The sequence below is a fragment of the Pinus tabuliformis genome, chromosome Q, assembly GCF_031772625.1.
Source record: "Pinus tabuliformis cultivar Carrire ecotype Pingquan chromosome Q, CPIR1, whole genome shotgun sequence".
Taxonomy (NCBI): Eukaryota; Viridiplantae; Streptophyta; class Pinopsida; order Pinales; family Pinaceae; genus Pinus; species Pinus tabuliformis.
The window spans coordinates 1,317,511,916-1,317,528,610 of NC_142296.1; positions in this window are offsets into that span (position 1 = coordinate 1,317,511,916).

Below are 16,695 nucleotides of genomic sequence, written 5' to 3' on the forward strand. Positions count from 1 at the left end.
TCCCTTCAATTTTTGTAATCATGTATTTATGATTTGAAATGGATTCAAATTAAGAAATGGGTAAAAGGATTAGTACATATAAAAGACAATTTGAAAATTTACGAAGGTTTGCTAGCATTGTAAAATAATGAAAATTTAAAATTGGAGGCACGTGGGTGAGGGGGGAAAGGAATCAAAAGGGAGAAAAAGTAGGAGAGGATAGAAGCTATGGAATGGGAAATTAGAGTCATGGTTGTTACCATTCCCCTTACCCCTAAATCTCCCTATTTATTTCATGATTTTCACTCTCAAGGAGTCTTTTTGATAATGGAGAAAGATGCATAGAGATAAATGAAAGTACTATAAACCAAAGGATTTAGTGAATTCTTAGTTGAATTTTCATTCTCATTACTCAATTTTAGCAATCCAATTCTGTTGGGTTGAACTCTCTCTATTTAAGTCAATTTTCACTTATCTTATAGACATATAGACTCTTCCTCTTAATTATTTATATTTCTTGGGTTGCGTTCCTTTGAGTTTTTTTCATTGCCTCGATGACTTCACATTCCCTCTAAGAAATTTATTCCTTGCTTGGTTGACTTATCCCTTGGTGGGACAATCCTTCCATTATTGATTTCTTGAAGTGGCATACATACAAATTGGGTGGCCTTAGACTTGATTCTTAGTAAAATTTAAGATATTTATTTATTTAGTGCTTTGTTACTTTATTTTTAGGATTCCAAGCAGCAATACAAAATAACACAAGTATCAACCAATATTATCACACTTTTTTACTTGCCATTCTAGTGTTAAATTATTAACATGATTAATATTCCGTCTTACAACATGTTTTAGCCCTCTATGCCTTCCACTAATGGTTTAAGTCCATTTACATTCCCTTGGTGTTAATATTAGTTCAATATTTGTGTTATGAAATAAGTCCCTATAACCAGCATTAAGTGCCAAACTTCATATAGTGGAATACAAAGAAGTGGATATCAACATCCAAGTTCTTAATTTGTATCACCATTCCATTCAAACACATTACTATAATGCCATTAAAATTCAACATTTAACAATAATATGGATATTTTTATGTGTTAGTCAAGATGGTTCTCTTCTTATCTATGTTTGATTCTTTCTTGAGTGATATATGGAAAGAGATACTCATGTAAGTTTTGTAACTCTAATATAGGTTTTATTCAACATTTTTTTTCGGTAAACCTGTAGAAATTGGTGTGCTAGTGCTCATTATATTAGTTGTATTTTAAAAATATATAAAGCGTACATACCTAAGAGAGATACCTATTTTTGAGTCCTTTTGGTGCTTATTTGCACTACCTAGGTGGAGATTACAAGCATGTTCTCAAGAGGACATAAAAAACAATTAGTATATCGATAGAGCTCACCTAACACCATATACCCTTTTTTAAGTGAATCAAATAAGGAAACGTAATATTTTGATAGTCCCATTCCTTGTCATATACATGTTCTATGTATCAATGAGATGTTGAAGGAATCCAAGGAAACTTTTAGGGGCTAATATTTGTAGGTGGGCTAATTGTCCATGTCTTTTTCCAAAAAAATGTTTTGCTAATTTCAATTTTTTTCTAAAATGACTGTCCAAAATTCTATAGTACAAAATTATTTTACCTTAAGAATCACCAAAATTGTATATGGAGACAATATAAAATTATTAAAAATTTGAATATTTTTACAAAAATATCACCAAACCCTTTTCAAATTTCATATTATAGACTAGTGATATTCGCTAAGGTTTCTAAACTTTAAGATTAATTTTCATCCTTAAAATTTTACATGAAGGCATACATTATATTGCTTCATGTATATGGGTTGTATGTTACACTCATTTAATTGATAACCAAAACACATCCATTTTCCATTACCTTACTTGCAGACAAGAGACTCTAGAGGAAAACATGCTTGTGGAGCATCTGCCTCAACATTATAGGTCCATGAATTAGAACCATTCTTCAATACCTCAAAAGGATGATCAAGAAGAGGAGTTTGCACTCAACATATCGTTTACTCTGACCATTGTTGGATTTTTGTCTCGTGCTTAATAACAACTTAGAATAGAGCGTCAATAGAGGCCCTATAACCTTCATAACATAGTGTTATTTACATACACCGAAGAAAAGAATCTTAGAAGAGGCTTCCATAAGGATCCATTTTATTCAAGTTAGTGGGATATAATCCCCTCATTTATCGATCATAAGGTATTATCACAATTTCAACATTGACCTCACATAATATACAAATCTTTGAAGAGAACATTGTAGACCTTTGCATGAGTAAATCAAGTAGAGAAAAGTTGGATACCAATTCATAGCTTGAAGAAAAGAATGAACACTTGAAGGAGTAGGGTGCAAATGTTTAATAAGATAATGTGAGAGATGGAGAAGTAGTTTGAGACTTATACCAAACTATTGTAATTAGTAAAGAAGTAGTTTGAATAATGCTAAGACTCCCTCACCATAGTCATGGCAAATTGGGACAAGCATATAGTGTAACTTGTCCACATTAGTGAAAATGTCATATAGATGGATAGATTATAAGAATATAGGATCAATTGGATTATGAGAAATGATAATATTAGTTGGTAGAAAAGGAGGATGTCCTGGAAAAAATACATGTAGCTTTCTAAGAGCATTGGGAGGAAAGGCCACTTTTCGTGTCCATTAAAGAATTCAACGTCATGACCAAGAATGATTTAGTAATTTCACCATCCATATATATTTCTCGGGGATACCTTGAAAAAATAAAAAATAATACTAGAGGCATTAGTTCCAAACTCTTAAAGAATATGGGATATGATGGACATGGTCTAGGCAAGAGAAGACAACTAATATTGAATCCCATTGTAGCTACACCATAGGTTAAGAATGAAGGCCTAGAATTCTATGGTAGAGGTGCAAATCTCATTAACATGAACATCATCTTGTTTTGGGTGAAATAAATGCCACATTTTTCTTACTAAACAAGAGAAAGAGAAATATTAAGTGAAGGTGGTACCCCACTACGAGACAAACAAAGTTTTTTCTCCTTTCATAATAGTCATGCCTCTCGATACATGTCATTTAAATACACTAATTATTATATATGTATGTTCATAAAATTGCCTTCCACTTTAGAAACGATTTGTCTCAAAGCATATTGATGAAATGATTTTATTTCTATACTCTTGCTTGTAATAACTTTGCATGATCTTGATGTTGTCATGGTTGAGGATACTAGATGAAACAAACTTTTAAGTGATAAGTAGAATTTTTGGATTGTAACATGATTTGGCTCTCCTAATTTGATCCTATATGGAATGTTGTGGGTATAGGCTTTCCAAGATGAATTCTTATCATGGGACTTTAGAGTTTTGGTATAAATATTCTTTTGAAGATATATTATTTTATTCCTTCTAGTTGATGTTGATACCTTGACTAGTTATTGTATCTAGTCTCATGATTAGGATGTCAATAAAGTATCTTACTAATGCTTCATTGCTTTTCTTTTGGAGTTTTATTTTCACTATGAATTGATGTTGCATCATTAATTTTTGAGATTTTATTACTATGTACATTCAAGTTTTATATTGTTTGTAATCCAAAACCTGAGTATGTCTTCACTTGAATTGGATTGGGAACTTTATGGACTATGTGATTAATGGTATCTGTATTTGTTCCCTTTTATTCTAATTGAATTTTTAACTTGTACAAATAAAATATCCAAAATACCTAAAAAAGAAATAAATACATTTAAAAAAGTAATTTATTGAATAATGTATGAGTATTTTTTCATGAAAAGTGGGTTTTATGAATAATGATTATTTTGTTTAGTGCTACCAATCTGTAACACCCTCCTCCCACATCTACCAAAGAATTGTCCAGCTAGGGTAAACATGCAACGGGAGGCCTCTATGATATGATTCGACCTCCTAAGTAACATTAAGGAAGTGGAACCAACAAAAACACACCATATAGACATCCAACATCATCAACAAAACCCCCAAAAGACAAGTCAACCACTCCCACAACCTGTCCCTAGGTACCATTGCGTTGTCATACTATGGGCAAGGGAATGACCAGAAAACTAAAGTTGCCTTGATAGGCCTGCTTGCCAACAACTGTGGACCAGAATTGGCAGTACTGTGCCAACGACTCAAGGATTTGAGCCACTTTTTCTGGCCCAGAGTTGAAGTCACTGTCTAGAATTGAATCATGTCTTCAGATCAGTAATTTAACATGGAGTTGACCACATTAAAGAAAATATGTGTTCAAGACCTTAACTAGACCCCTACTATCCATAACAGGGATTTCATCAAACATATCATTGACATGTAATCTATGGGCATAAATGTTATGAAACCAGCTCACAAAAAGATAGAAAAGATAGATCAATGCCTTAGAATTTAGCCTCTTTGAAGGGGAAACCTCTTTTACATTACACAAATGAATGATTATTTTATTATACAAATGACAAGACCTCCTTTCTAAATATAGGAGTCTAAGGGATCATAATATAATCAGAGTCGACATAACAATAATAATGTAAGGGCATAATAATAACAATAGTGGGCTTTTATGGGGCACAATAATAACAATATGCAGACTACATGGGTACAACAATATAATAAGGGGGTTGTAATAATAACAATAAGGGGTTACAATAGTATTATAGGGTCCTAACATGCCCCTCTCCTTCAAAAAGAGTTGTCCTCAACGCTTGAGTAATTCTTGATGCTTCTATATAAAAATTCTTGTCCTCCCATGTGGAATCTTCAGCGGGTAAGTTATTCCACTTGATGAGATACTATGAAATTGATCGATTTCGTAGTTGTCGGGTTTTTGTTTCTGTGACTGCTCCAGGTTCTAATATGATTTTTCCTTCCTCTTAAAGTTCTGGAATTATTGTTTGAATTGGGATATTCTGCAACTTTTGAATGAGCAGCCACACTTCTTTGTCCTTCTTCCATTCATCCCTTTCTTTGTTTATCTAATTTGGTTGGATAATAGAAATAGCATGAAACAATACTTCCACATCCTCATCCTTTCTTGAGAGTGTATCTGCAACAAAAAATTTCTTCCCTTTTCTGTAGATGATGTCAAAGTGATAACCCAACATATTTGTGACCCATTTTTTCTGTTCTTCTAAAGATAATATCTGTTCTAAAAAGTATTTAAGACTATCATAATCCATTTTTACCTTGAAGTGTCTTCCCATTGGGAAAGGTCGCCATTTCTTAAGTGCATTTAGTATTGCCAATATTTCCTTCTCATAAATAGCTTTCTTGAGATGTAGCTGTAAAAATACCCAATCACCTAAATCAAATCATTTTTCACTGCGACGTTGACCTACTTGTTGTTTCATTTGATTCTGCACCAAAGTGGCATCATCCTTTAAAAGTTGGAGAACTTGTTGTTGATGGTTGATGTGATCTTTCACTGCTTGAACCTTTTTCTTCTTGATATGTCCTTCTATATTGAGAGTTTGAGGAGTGGTAATTTCTTCCAATGCTTTACAAGATATGGTCAGATTCATTTCTTGTTGGTCGATGTGATCTTTCACTTCTTAAACATTTTTCTTCTTGATATGTCCTTCTATCTTGATAGTTTGAGGAGTTGTAATTCCAGCCAATGCATTACATGATACGTTTGGATTCCTTTTTTCTTTCTCGATGTGATCTTTCACTTCTTGAACCTTTTTCTTCTTGATATGTCCTTCTATCTTGAGAGTTTTAGGAGTGGTAATTCTTGCCAATGCTTTACAAGATATGGTCATATTCATTTCTTCTTTCTCTAGTGTTGGGTCTTGGCATGTATCCTATTCTTTTGGTGTCTCTTGCTCCTTTTCTTCCTCCTCTTCATACTCTATGTAAAATAGTTTCTTTTCAGCACACTTATGACCTTTAGTGCATTTGCTATCACAATTGTAACAAAGCCCTTTTTCTCTTTTTTTCTTCCAATTGTTGTGGTGTCACCCTTGTAGGTTGTGGAAGGCTACGAGGAGCAACACTTCCATGTTTATAGTTGTGAGCGGTAGAATTCCTTGTTTCCATAATTTTGAGTTCAAATTTTCTTGCCAACCTGAATGCCTCCTTCAATGAATTAGGTTCCCAAAAATGAACCGCATGTTGAACATTATCCTTTAAAGTCGCTATGAAGACATCAATCCTTTGCTTCTCTAGAATATAATTTACCCTTCTGTTAAATTTTTGAAAGTCCTCAATGTGCTCTTCCATTGGAACCTTTTGTTTGAGATTTATCAATTGGCTAAAGAGGGAGTCTCTCTTTTTATCCTCATAATGTCCTATCATTTCCTCTGTGAAAATTGATCATGTGACAAGTGGTTTACGAGAACAAAGCCCTTTATACCATAAAAATTGATTGGGTTCTAAATAATTAGATGTAAGGCATACCTTTTGTAACATTGGTACACCATGTAGATCAAAATATTGCTCCATCTGAAGTATCCAATTTATCGGATCCTTGCCATCAAACTTCCTCATATCGCCTTTCCTTGATTTTAGGAGCTTGATCTTGAAATGACTATAACTTTGTAATTTAGGCTCTTCCAGTTCTAAAATTACAATCTGTAGTAGCCCTCCGTGTCCTCTTTCTAATGCCACTAGTATGATCAAATTTAGATTCTCCAAGAAGGAGTTATGCACAATCTACCAATATGACCTGATTATGTACTTTTTCAGTAGAGCGAACTTGTATGAAGTGCCACGTGTCACTGTTTTGACCTTAGGATCTAAAAAATATACACAGGGAACTACAGTCTGTCTGCTTTCTGTAACTTCTTACAAAATTTCAATCTGATGCCCAAAACAAAAGGTATGAGGATTTCGCCAAGGTCACCTGTTTGGAATGTAATTCAGGAGTCTGCAAAAAGACCAAATTCCTTAGATCATATCTTCACAAATATTGTGCGAAAAGCTCTAAAATTCGTACCTGAGGTTCAACGCGATTTTGTCTCAAACGGGTTTTTGTTTTTGCTTCTGAAACATCTCAGAAAAAAGTTATAGTGAAAATGCAACGATTACCTATTTGGAGCAGTGAAACCCTAGAATACAAAGCTCTGATACCAAATGTTATGAAACCAGCTCACAAAAAGATAGAAAAGATAGATCAACGCCTTAGAATTCAGCCTCTTCGAGGGGGAAAACTCCTTTACATTACACAAATGAATGATTCTTTTATTATACAAATGAAAAGACCTCCTTTCTATATATTGGAGTCTAAGGGGTCATAATATAATCAAAGTCGACATAACAATAATAATGTAAGGGCACAATAATAACAATAGTGGGCTTTTATGGGGCACAATAATAACAATATGGGGACTACATGGGTACAACAATATAATAAGGGGGTTTTACTAATAAAAATAAGGGGTTACAATAGTAGTATAGGGGCGTAACAATAAATAATAGAGTTAAGTGTAGGGATCTCATACTTATCTCATAATCGCTATGAACCATTGTTCCCTCATGCCATTTGTTGCATTATCATCTATTAGGTCATAATAACATTATCCATTCACATACAAGTAAAAACATGTTAAGATCCATACATAGCTGCTGTCATAAAATGTGCATATAACCAACATAATAGGAACAAAAATACAATAAATATATTAGCCATCAAATCCATAAATACATCAGTACCTTTAACACATGAAAATCAAGGGAATGGATGTATCATTAATGAATGCAATGAACCAACCAGAGATGGGACTACCACATTCCACCCAACTGTAGAATGGCTGTGTCAAATATCTCTTCAGTGATTCACCCTTGTGCCATATTCTAAACGTGAATGTGGGATCTCATATAACACATCAATCAAAACTCATGAAGGGCTTCCTGAGGCCATCCACCTCAACCCATCAAATAGTGATTCCACCTCACGGTCAAACATCACAAAACCATCATCAGATCATTCTCCATCCTACCCATCCATGGATCGAGAGTGTTTGTTCCAAACAAGTCTTCAAGACTAGTAACTCAACCTAAAGTCGTTGCTAGGATCTAGAGAATTTGTACAACCAAGGCTCTAGGACTAGTAACTCAACCCACCAAGGGCTCCAGAGCATCTGTCCAACCAAGGCTCTAGGACTAGTAAATTAACCCAAGTTGTTACAGGGATATAGAGCATTTTTCCAACTAAGGCTCCATGAACTAATGACTTAGCCCAAGCTAAGGAAACATGAGAACCAACCAAAAAAAAAAAAAAAATGAAAATAAAATCACAATCACCATGGCTATCCATGAAATGGCAAGGCTATGAAAATCTACTGTCAATCTAGGCCATCCTCCATGCCAGTGACATATCATAACCAAGAAGCCACATGCATGTGCCATGCATGCCATAAATAGTGAGGAAAACATACATGCAACTTAGTACCTGCAAGCACAACTGTTGTAGTTGTTGATCCCAATGCCCTCTTGTGCTTTCCTTCTCTTCATTTGCCTTCTTTCTCCAAGAATCCAAGTATGTGACATCCTCCAAGAGTATGAGAGAGATCCAAAACTGAACTGACCAAGCCTTGCCCACTAATCCTCAGAAGTATTTTCATTAATGAGGCCTCTATTTTCCTCATTTTCCATTATTTTTCTTCATTTTTCACCTCACATGCAACCTGTGAACTTTCACCTTCATTTTCTCCTAATTTCCCTTATTTTCATAAATAAATGTTCCAAAATACCTTTTTCCTCTTTAATGCCTTAGGCATTTCCTTTGCGAATTTCCTTAGCCATAAACAACCAAATGAACACCCACTAGGATGTCTTGCCCACCATTTAGCTTGGAATACATGTCTTATCATCCATGGTATTTTTATAATTTTACATGGAATTTTTACCAGGGCTGTTATAGAACCCTCCCCTTGGGGGAATATCGTCCTTGGTGTTCAATGACACCTATAACCAACATGACCACTGAAACAAAACATACTTCCCATGAAGCTTTATAACAAAATTCGTTGTAGTATTTATAATGAAAGACTTGCTCAAAATGAAAACATCATGACAACATGACAACATACTGCATACTGGATGTTGGCTTGATGGGCCTTGACCCAAGTTTAACGTTAGTCAACCAAGAAAATCCCTACACTACTAGCCCTTTCGGCATCAGTCTGTGGAGCACGGACCCAAGTCTCACCCGAAGCAATATGGGGGGATGTAGGAACCAAGTTTCTACACCATAAGATGGTCATGATGTCGACTTTATACCTTAAACCCTTCCTTCGTGCAAATCGATAAGCCTTTAGGGATTTTCTATGTACTTTCACTTTCGTCTCTTAGAACCTCCATGAAGGTATATGATCGTCCTTTGCGCAACCCTGAACGATGATTCTGGAACTTACATGTCTTTGTAAGTATGTTATTGTATAAGTTCCTGAATTATCTTAAGTGTTTGCCAATGTTATCATGCAATTAAGATTATCTTCACATAAACATATATTATTATTTGTGTTCATATAACAGATAGAAACATATAAATTCACGCATCAATTTAGCATTATAACATAAACCTAAAACTTAACATAACATAATCTCATGCGATCCATAGAGGAAAAATACACAGTAATTTCAGAATACTCTCTTTATTGATGATTTAGATTTTCAATATAGTCTCGATCTGTTATGAAACCAACTCAAGATAAGATAGAAAAGATAGATCAACGCTTTAGAATTTAGCCTCTTTGAGGGGGCAACCTCCTTTACATTACATAAATGAACAATTCTTGGATGATACAAATGAAAAAACCTCCTTTCTATATATAGGAGTCTAAGGGGTCATAATATAATCAGAGCCGACATAACAATAACAATGTAAGGGCACAATAATAATAATAGTGGGTTTCTATGGGGCACAACAGTAACAATATGGGCACTACATGGGTACATCAATATAATAAGGGGGTTGTACTAATAACAATAAGGGGTTACATTAGTAGTACAGGGGCCTAACATGCCCCTCTCCTTCAAAAAGTGTTGTCCTCAATGCTTGAGTAGTTCTTGATGCTTCCATATAAAATTTTTGTCCTCCCATGTGGAATCTTCAGTTGGTAAGTTCTTCCACTTCATGAGATACTCTGAAATTGTTCGATTTCGTAGCTGTCGGGTTCTTGTTTCTCTGACTACTCCAGGTTCCAATATGATTTTTCCTTCCTTTTCAGTTTCTGACAATATTGTTTGAATTGGGATCTTTTGCAACTTTTGAATAAGTGGCCATAATTCTTCGTCCTTCTTCCATTCATCCCTTGCTTCATTTATCCAATCTAGTTGGATAATAGAAATAGCACAAAACAATGCTTTCACGTCCTCATCCTTGAAGAGTCTTCCCATTCGGTAAGGTCGCCATTTTTTAAGTGCATGTAGTATTGCCAACATTTCCTTCTCATAAATAGCTTGCTTGAGATGTAGCAGTAAAAATACCCAATCACCTACATCAAAACATTTTTCACTACGATGTTGATCTACTTGTTGTTTCGTTTGATTTTGCACCGAAGTGGCGTTATCCTTTAAAATTTGGAGAACTTGTTGTTGATGTTCAATGTGATCTTTCACTGCTTGAACCTTTTTCTTCTTGATATGTCCTTCTATCTCTAGAGTTTGAGGAGTGGTAATTTCTTCGAATAATTTACAAGATATGGTCAAATTCATTTCTTGATGCTCGATGTGATCTTTCACTTCTTGAACATTTTTCTTCTTGATATGTCCTTCTATCTTGATAGTTTGAGGAGTGGTAATTTCGACCAATGAATTACAAGATATGGTTGGATTCATTTCTTCTTTATCGATGTGATCTTTCACATCTTTCACCTTTTTCTTCTTGATATGTCCTTCTATCTTGAGAGTTTGAGGAGTGGTAATTCTTGCCAATGCTTTACAAGATATGGGATGATTCATTTCTTCTTTCTCTGGGGTGGGGTTCTGGTGTATATCTTCTTCTTTTGATGTTTCTTGATCCTTTCTTTCCTCCTCTTCATATTCTATGTAAAATAATTTCTTATTAGCACACTTATGACCTTTAGTGGATTTGCTATCACAATTGTAACAAAGCCCTTTTTCTCTTTTTTCTTCCAATTGTTGTGGTGTAACCCTTGTAGGTGGTGGAAGGCTAGGAGAAACAACACTTCCATATTTATAGTTGTGAGGGGTATGCTTCCTAGCAATATGTCACAAATCCCTTTTACTCTTTTGAATTGTTGTGGTGTTGCTCTAAAGAAGGTGTTGCTCTTTGTATCCTCGTAATGTGCTATCATTTCCTCCATGAAAATTGAGCACGTAACAAGTTGTTTATGAGAACAAAGCCCTTCATAACATAAAAATTGATTTGGTTCTAAATATTAAGATGCAATACATAACTTTTGTAACAGTGGTACACCATGTAGATCAAAATATTTCTCCATCTGAAGTATCCAATTTACCGGATCCTTGCCATCAAACTTCCTCATCTTGTTTTTTTTCTTGATTTTAGGAGCTCGATCTTGAAATGAATCTAACTCTGTACTTTAGGATCTTTAAGTTTTGAAATTGTGGCTTGTAGTAGCCCTATGTGTCCTCTTTCCAATGCCACAAGTCTGACCCAAATTGGATTCTCCAAGGAAGAGTTATGCGAAATCTCCCATAGTGACTCGATTATAGACTAGTTCAGTAGAGCGAACTGGTACGATGTGCCACGAGTCACTGTTTCAACCTTTGGATCTGAAAAATGCATACAAGAAGCTACAGTCCGTCCTATTTCTATAACTTCTTACAAAATTTCAATCCAATCCCTAGAGAGAAAGTTATGACGATTTTCCCCAGGTCACCTGTTTGGAATGTAATTCAGGAGTCTGCACAAAGACCAAATTCCTCATATCATATCTCCGAAAATATAGCGCAAAAAATTCTGAAATTAGGACCTGAGGTTCAGCACGATTTCTTCTCAAATGGGTTTTTTTGCAACTTCTGAAACATTGCAGAAAAGAAGTTATAGCAAAAATTCCACGATGACATGTTTGGAGCTGCAAAACCCTAGAATCCAAAGCTCTGATACCAAATGTTATGGAACTAGCTCAAGAAAAGATAGAGAAGATAGATCAACGCCTTAGAATTTAGCCTCTTCGAGGGGGAAAACTCCTTTACATTACATAAATGAACAATTCTTGGATGATACAAATGAAAAGACCTCCTTTCTATATATATGAGTCGATGGGATCATAATAAAATCAGAGCCGACATAACAATAATAATGTAAGGGCACAATAATCATAATAGTGGGCTTCTATGGGGCACAACAGTAACAATATGGGCACTACATAGGTACATCAATATAATAAAGGGGTTTTACTAATAACAATAAGGGGTTACATTAGTAGTACAGGGGTCTAACACGATCTGCCATGTGCACACAGCTGCAGGGGTCCGCGCACTTAGCTGCAGACTTCTACCCTAGGCCTCTGCGCACTCAGCTACAGAGCCTCTTCCTACGCTAAGACTCTTTCTCTCTCTTAGCTCTTTACAAACTCATTAAGCACTTATACCTCACTTTGAACTCTTCCTTAGAATCCTCTAAGACCTCCTATTTATACAATCCCATGGTCCGCAAACCAAGGGCAGATCTCCAAAACCGACACAACCTATCTAGACTAAGGCAAAAAAACCCTTTTTGAGTCTTGATATCTTCATGCTTTGTGGCCACAAAATGCAGAGACTTTACATTTCTTTATACAAACTTCAAGCCTTTTACCCCAAAACTTGGGTTTTTAACCCTAAAATTGACCCCTAGGGGATCCGTTCCTAATAGGCTCCCAACACAAACATGGTGACTCTTCCTTGAGTCACTCTACTGGCACAGAGATCTTGACGTGAAGACCTCCTAGCTCAACTTGGACAACTGCTACCTTGGTGGTGCACTATGTTGCCACCTGCTTCATCTCCTTGACCAACTGCTCTGTTATTGGGCCTGCATTGTCTAACTTAATATTCTGCTGATTCTCCTACTTACTAGCTAGCCTGCCTTCAATAGTGGCATGATCGAGTAGGCCTTGTCCAACCAAGCCTTCAAGCGAGCCTTCAGCATGAATTCCTTGTGCTGTGTTGCATCTACCTACTCTTTCAATGCCTTGGCCTCCCGCAGCTTAGCTAACCTCTGCATGATGGCGATAGTGCGTGCTGACGCTTTGACTTCGTCATAGCGCTGTTGCAGCTTCTATGCTTATGTTTCCAGGTGCTGTATAGTAGGATCTTCTTGCAGGCAGGTGACTACCTCGAGCAATTATTCGAAGAGTGTGGTATAGTCCTTCACTATGCTCTCTGTTGCAACTACCACGTCTTTCACAATGGTCTCCCATTGCTCTCTGATTTCTGGTGGAGTCGAAGACTGGGCCTTCAACTGAAACTCTGCAATATTGAGGTTCAGCTCCAACTGAACCTTTTCCAACTCAGTTCATGTGTGATGCACTCCAAAAATGAGCTTCTGAACCCTCACATCTATTAGCTCAGCCTCGAGAATGCCCGGCTTGGGGACAGTCCTACACGCCTCAACCACGACTCTAGTAATGTCCTAGTTCTTGTATGTAATGTGTTTTACAATGTTAATGGCGGAGTCTCTCTTCACGGTTAGCTGGGCGTTGTTGAACTTTTGTTCTCTGATCACCTACAATGCACGTTGTTCATGAGCGCAAAGTTTCACAATCATGCCATCTTGCAAAAGGTGAAGCGCCTCATTGGGAAGCATGGCCTAGTTGAGTCGAACTCTCTTGTGGGCGCTGACAGCGGTATATCAGCTTCAGCCTTTATTGTCATTTCTCCATCCGGACACTATTGCTCGAGGATCCCTTACGCGTAGCATCCCTATAGCTTCTGAGGTGTCAGGTGCCAAGCTGGTTTATGCCACGCTGGTCTGTGTCTGTGATGCGTGGATCTACAGATCGCACAGACCCATCTGTATAGCACCTAGCGCCTGTTGCGGTTGCTGCTCAAACTGTTGCATCAATTTCGCGATGGCATCTTGCACCATATCACCTATGTCATTTAAGTCCCCCTCTGTTAGGGTGATCAGATCCAAGGACATCTTGCTAGCCTCAGACTTCTTTCACGGCCCTACTTTCGTTGGATCTATTATGCACTTGGTGCGGAATGTAGTTGTCTCCAGGTCTGCTCCTCCCTGCTCCATCTTATCATCTTCTTCCTTGGTGTCCAGGGAAGGAAACTTCTGACTCCGGTTAGAGCCACGCTCCTCTTTGCCTGCATGTCCTCCTGACTGTTGCATAGCAGCGTGCTCTTCCTTGGCCTTGTGATCGACCTCCTTTTTCCTCTTTGCAACCAGTTGTTCCATCTTCAGCTTGGATTCTTCCTTCTTCTGCTACGCGAAGGTCTTGCTAGATCCCAATGTCGATTCCATTGCCGCAAAAACATTTTGATCCGTGGATCTACAGATCGTACAGACCCATCTGTATAGCACCTAGCGCCTGTTGCGGTTGCTGCTCAAACTGTTGCATCAATTTTGCGATGGCATCTTTCACCGTATCACCTATGTCATTTAAGTCCCCCTCTGTTAGGGTGATCAGATCCAAGGACATCTTGCTAGCCTCAGACTTCTTTCATGGCCCTACTTTCGTTGGATCTATTATGCACTTGGTGCGGAATGGAGTTGTCTCCAGGTCCTCTCCTCCATGCTCCATCTGATCATCTTCTTCCTTGGTTTCCGGGGAAGGCAACTTCTGACTCCGGTTAGAGCCACGCTCCTCTTTGCCTGCATGTCCTCCTGACTGTTGCGTAGCAGCGTGGTCTTCCTTGGCCTTGTGATCGACCTCCTTTTTCCTCTTTGCAGCCAGCTATTCCATGTAGAGTTGTAAAAAGGGTCTCTCTCACCTCTAGTTATGCTACATTAATAAGTCAATCCGGGAACGCTTTGTTATTTCAGAGAGTAGCTCAATCCGAGGCTATTCGTCAGAGTAATGCTTCGTAGTACAGTGTCTAGAAAATACAAGAGTAAATGGATGCTAAACTATAACTAATTTGCTTTTAAAGGAAAGGAATCACACCAGGCGATGTATCAGTCAAGGGTGCGGAAGCGATAACCCATCCCTCTAGAAACTGATGGAAGAAAAATAGAGTATGGAACAAAGATCTGGGAGCTAAGCAGTGACTTGCTGACTCACTACAGCTTTAGAGCTTCTCTCACACTAAAACAGTAAATGCAAGGAAATGGAACAACATAAAGTAAAATGGAACAGCAAACGGAAAGTGGAACAACAAATCTGAAATGGAACAGCATTAAATGGAACGGCAATAAGTGGAACAACAACTCAGTAAACTAGATCTCGCGAGTTAGAACTAAACTTGCTCTATTGAAGTAAACTCCCATTCCGCAATCAAATAACAATCTTCAAAAGCAATTCCAATGAACTTTACTTTATGAGGCGATATTTACAAATGAATTATGGAACAACATCTATCATATATACACAACACACTTACTATAGCAATCTGATGATTCAAGAGAATATGACTATGTTCCAGATAGAATAATATTACTTCCGGATTCCCACAAATAAGAGTTCAAATGAATCCAATACAACAATATTCAATATGAAGGCTTTGTAACAGAAACAGTTGGTTTAAATAGTGAACATGCAATCAACTCTTAAAAGATTCATTCACACAATACAGAGTCACTTACATAAATTTCCCGAATGAAACCATTAATGAATTAGTCGTAACAGAGCATGGAACAGCATATGAAAAACACGTCAGATTACCAAACTATATAAACAATCCACACAGAAACCAAATTATAATGATACAAAAGCAAGTGTCCTTCGGAGTCGGGCCCTTAGCTTCCAAGGATACACCACCTTAGATTACTCCCGACGCAGAGATGAAATAAAGCACCAAGTCTTTGGTATTAATGCATTAACAAAAGTACAACAAAACAAGTCTTAACGAGACTCGATGATCAAAGTTCAAACTGAGACTTAAATTTACATATATGAAAAAAGGTCTCCTAAGCTTAACACTGCTGCCCCTTTTTATAAGAGTAATGGTGGAGGTATCTAGGTGGCAAAAATAAGCAAGACAGCGATCCCTCAGGATCAAAGATCCTGAGGGATTCGCCAAGCCGTTAATCCTTGATTTTCCTTTCCCTGCTCCGCCGAATCGATAATTCTTCTTTCTTTCCCGGGTCGTTCTGCTTTGATCTGCTTGATCTCGTTCGCATCCGGTTCCCTTCCAAAGGGACAACAGTTACTCTTCCTTTGTCTTTTCCTCTTAAATAGTAATCCTTCGTTTCCACCCTTTTCTGCATGAAAAAATAACAATTATCAGTGATTAAGCTTTTCATACTAATTCTCACATATTCTACTAAAAATGCTTTATCTCTTTAAGTTCATTATGCAGAAAGGGTTACAATTGCTACCGAAAAATCACTAAATTGTTTGTCAAAAACATACCTTTCCAGAGCTCCACACCCCCCCTGCTTACCCTGTTTCATGCCCTCATGAAAACATTATAGTTCATATGCAAAGCAGTAAGAGAGTAGGCCGGAGAGGGAATCTCGTGTGGAGGCCTAAAACCGTGATGAGAAATAAAATCATCAAAAAACTGATTTGTTTGACCTTCAGGCATTTCATACAAGGCCTGGTATCCGGGTGCAGGGTGCCAAATGATTGGACTACAAAATCGATACCCTAACCAGGATG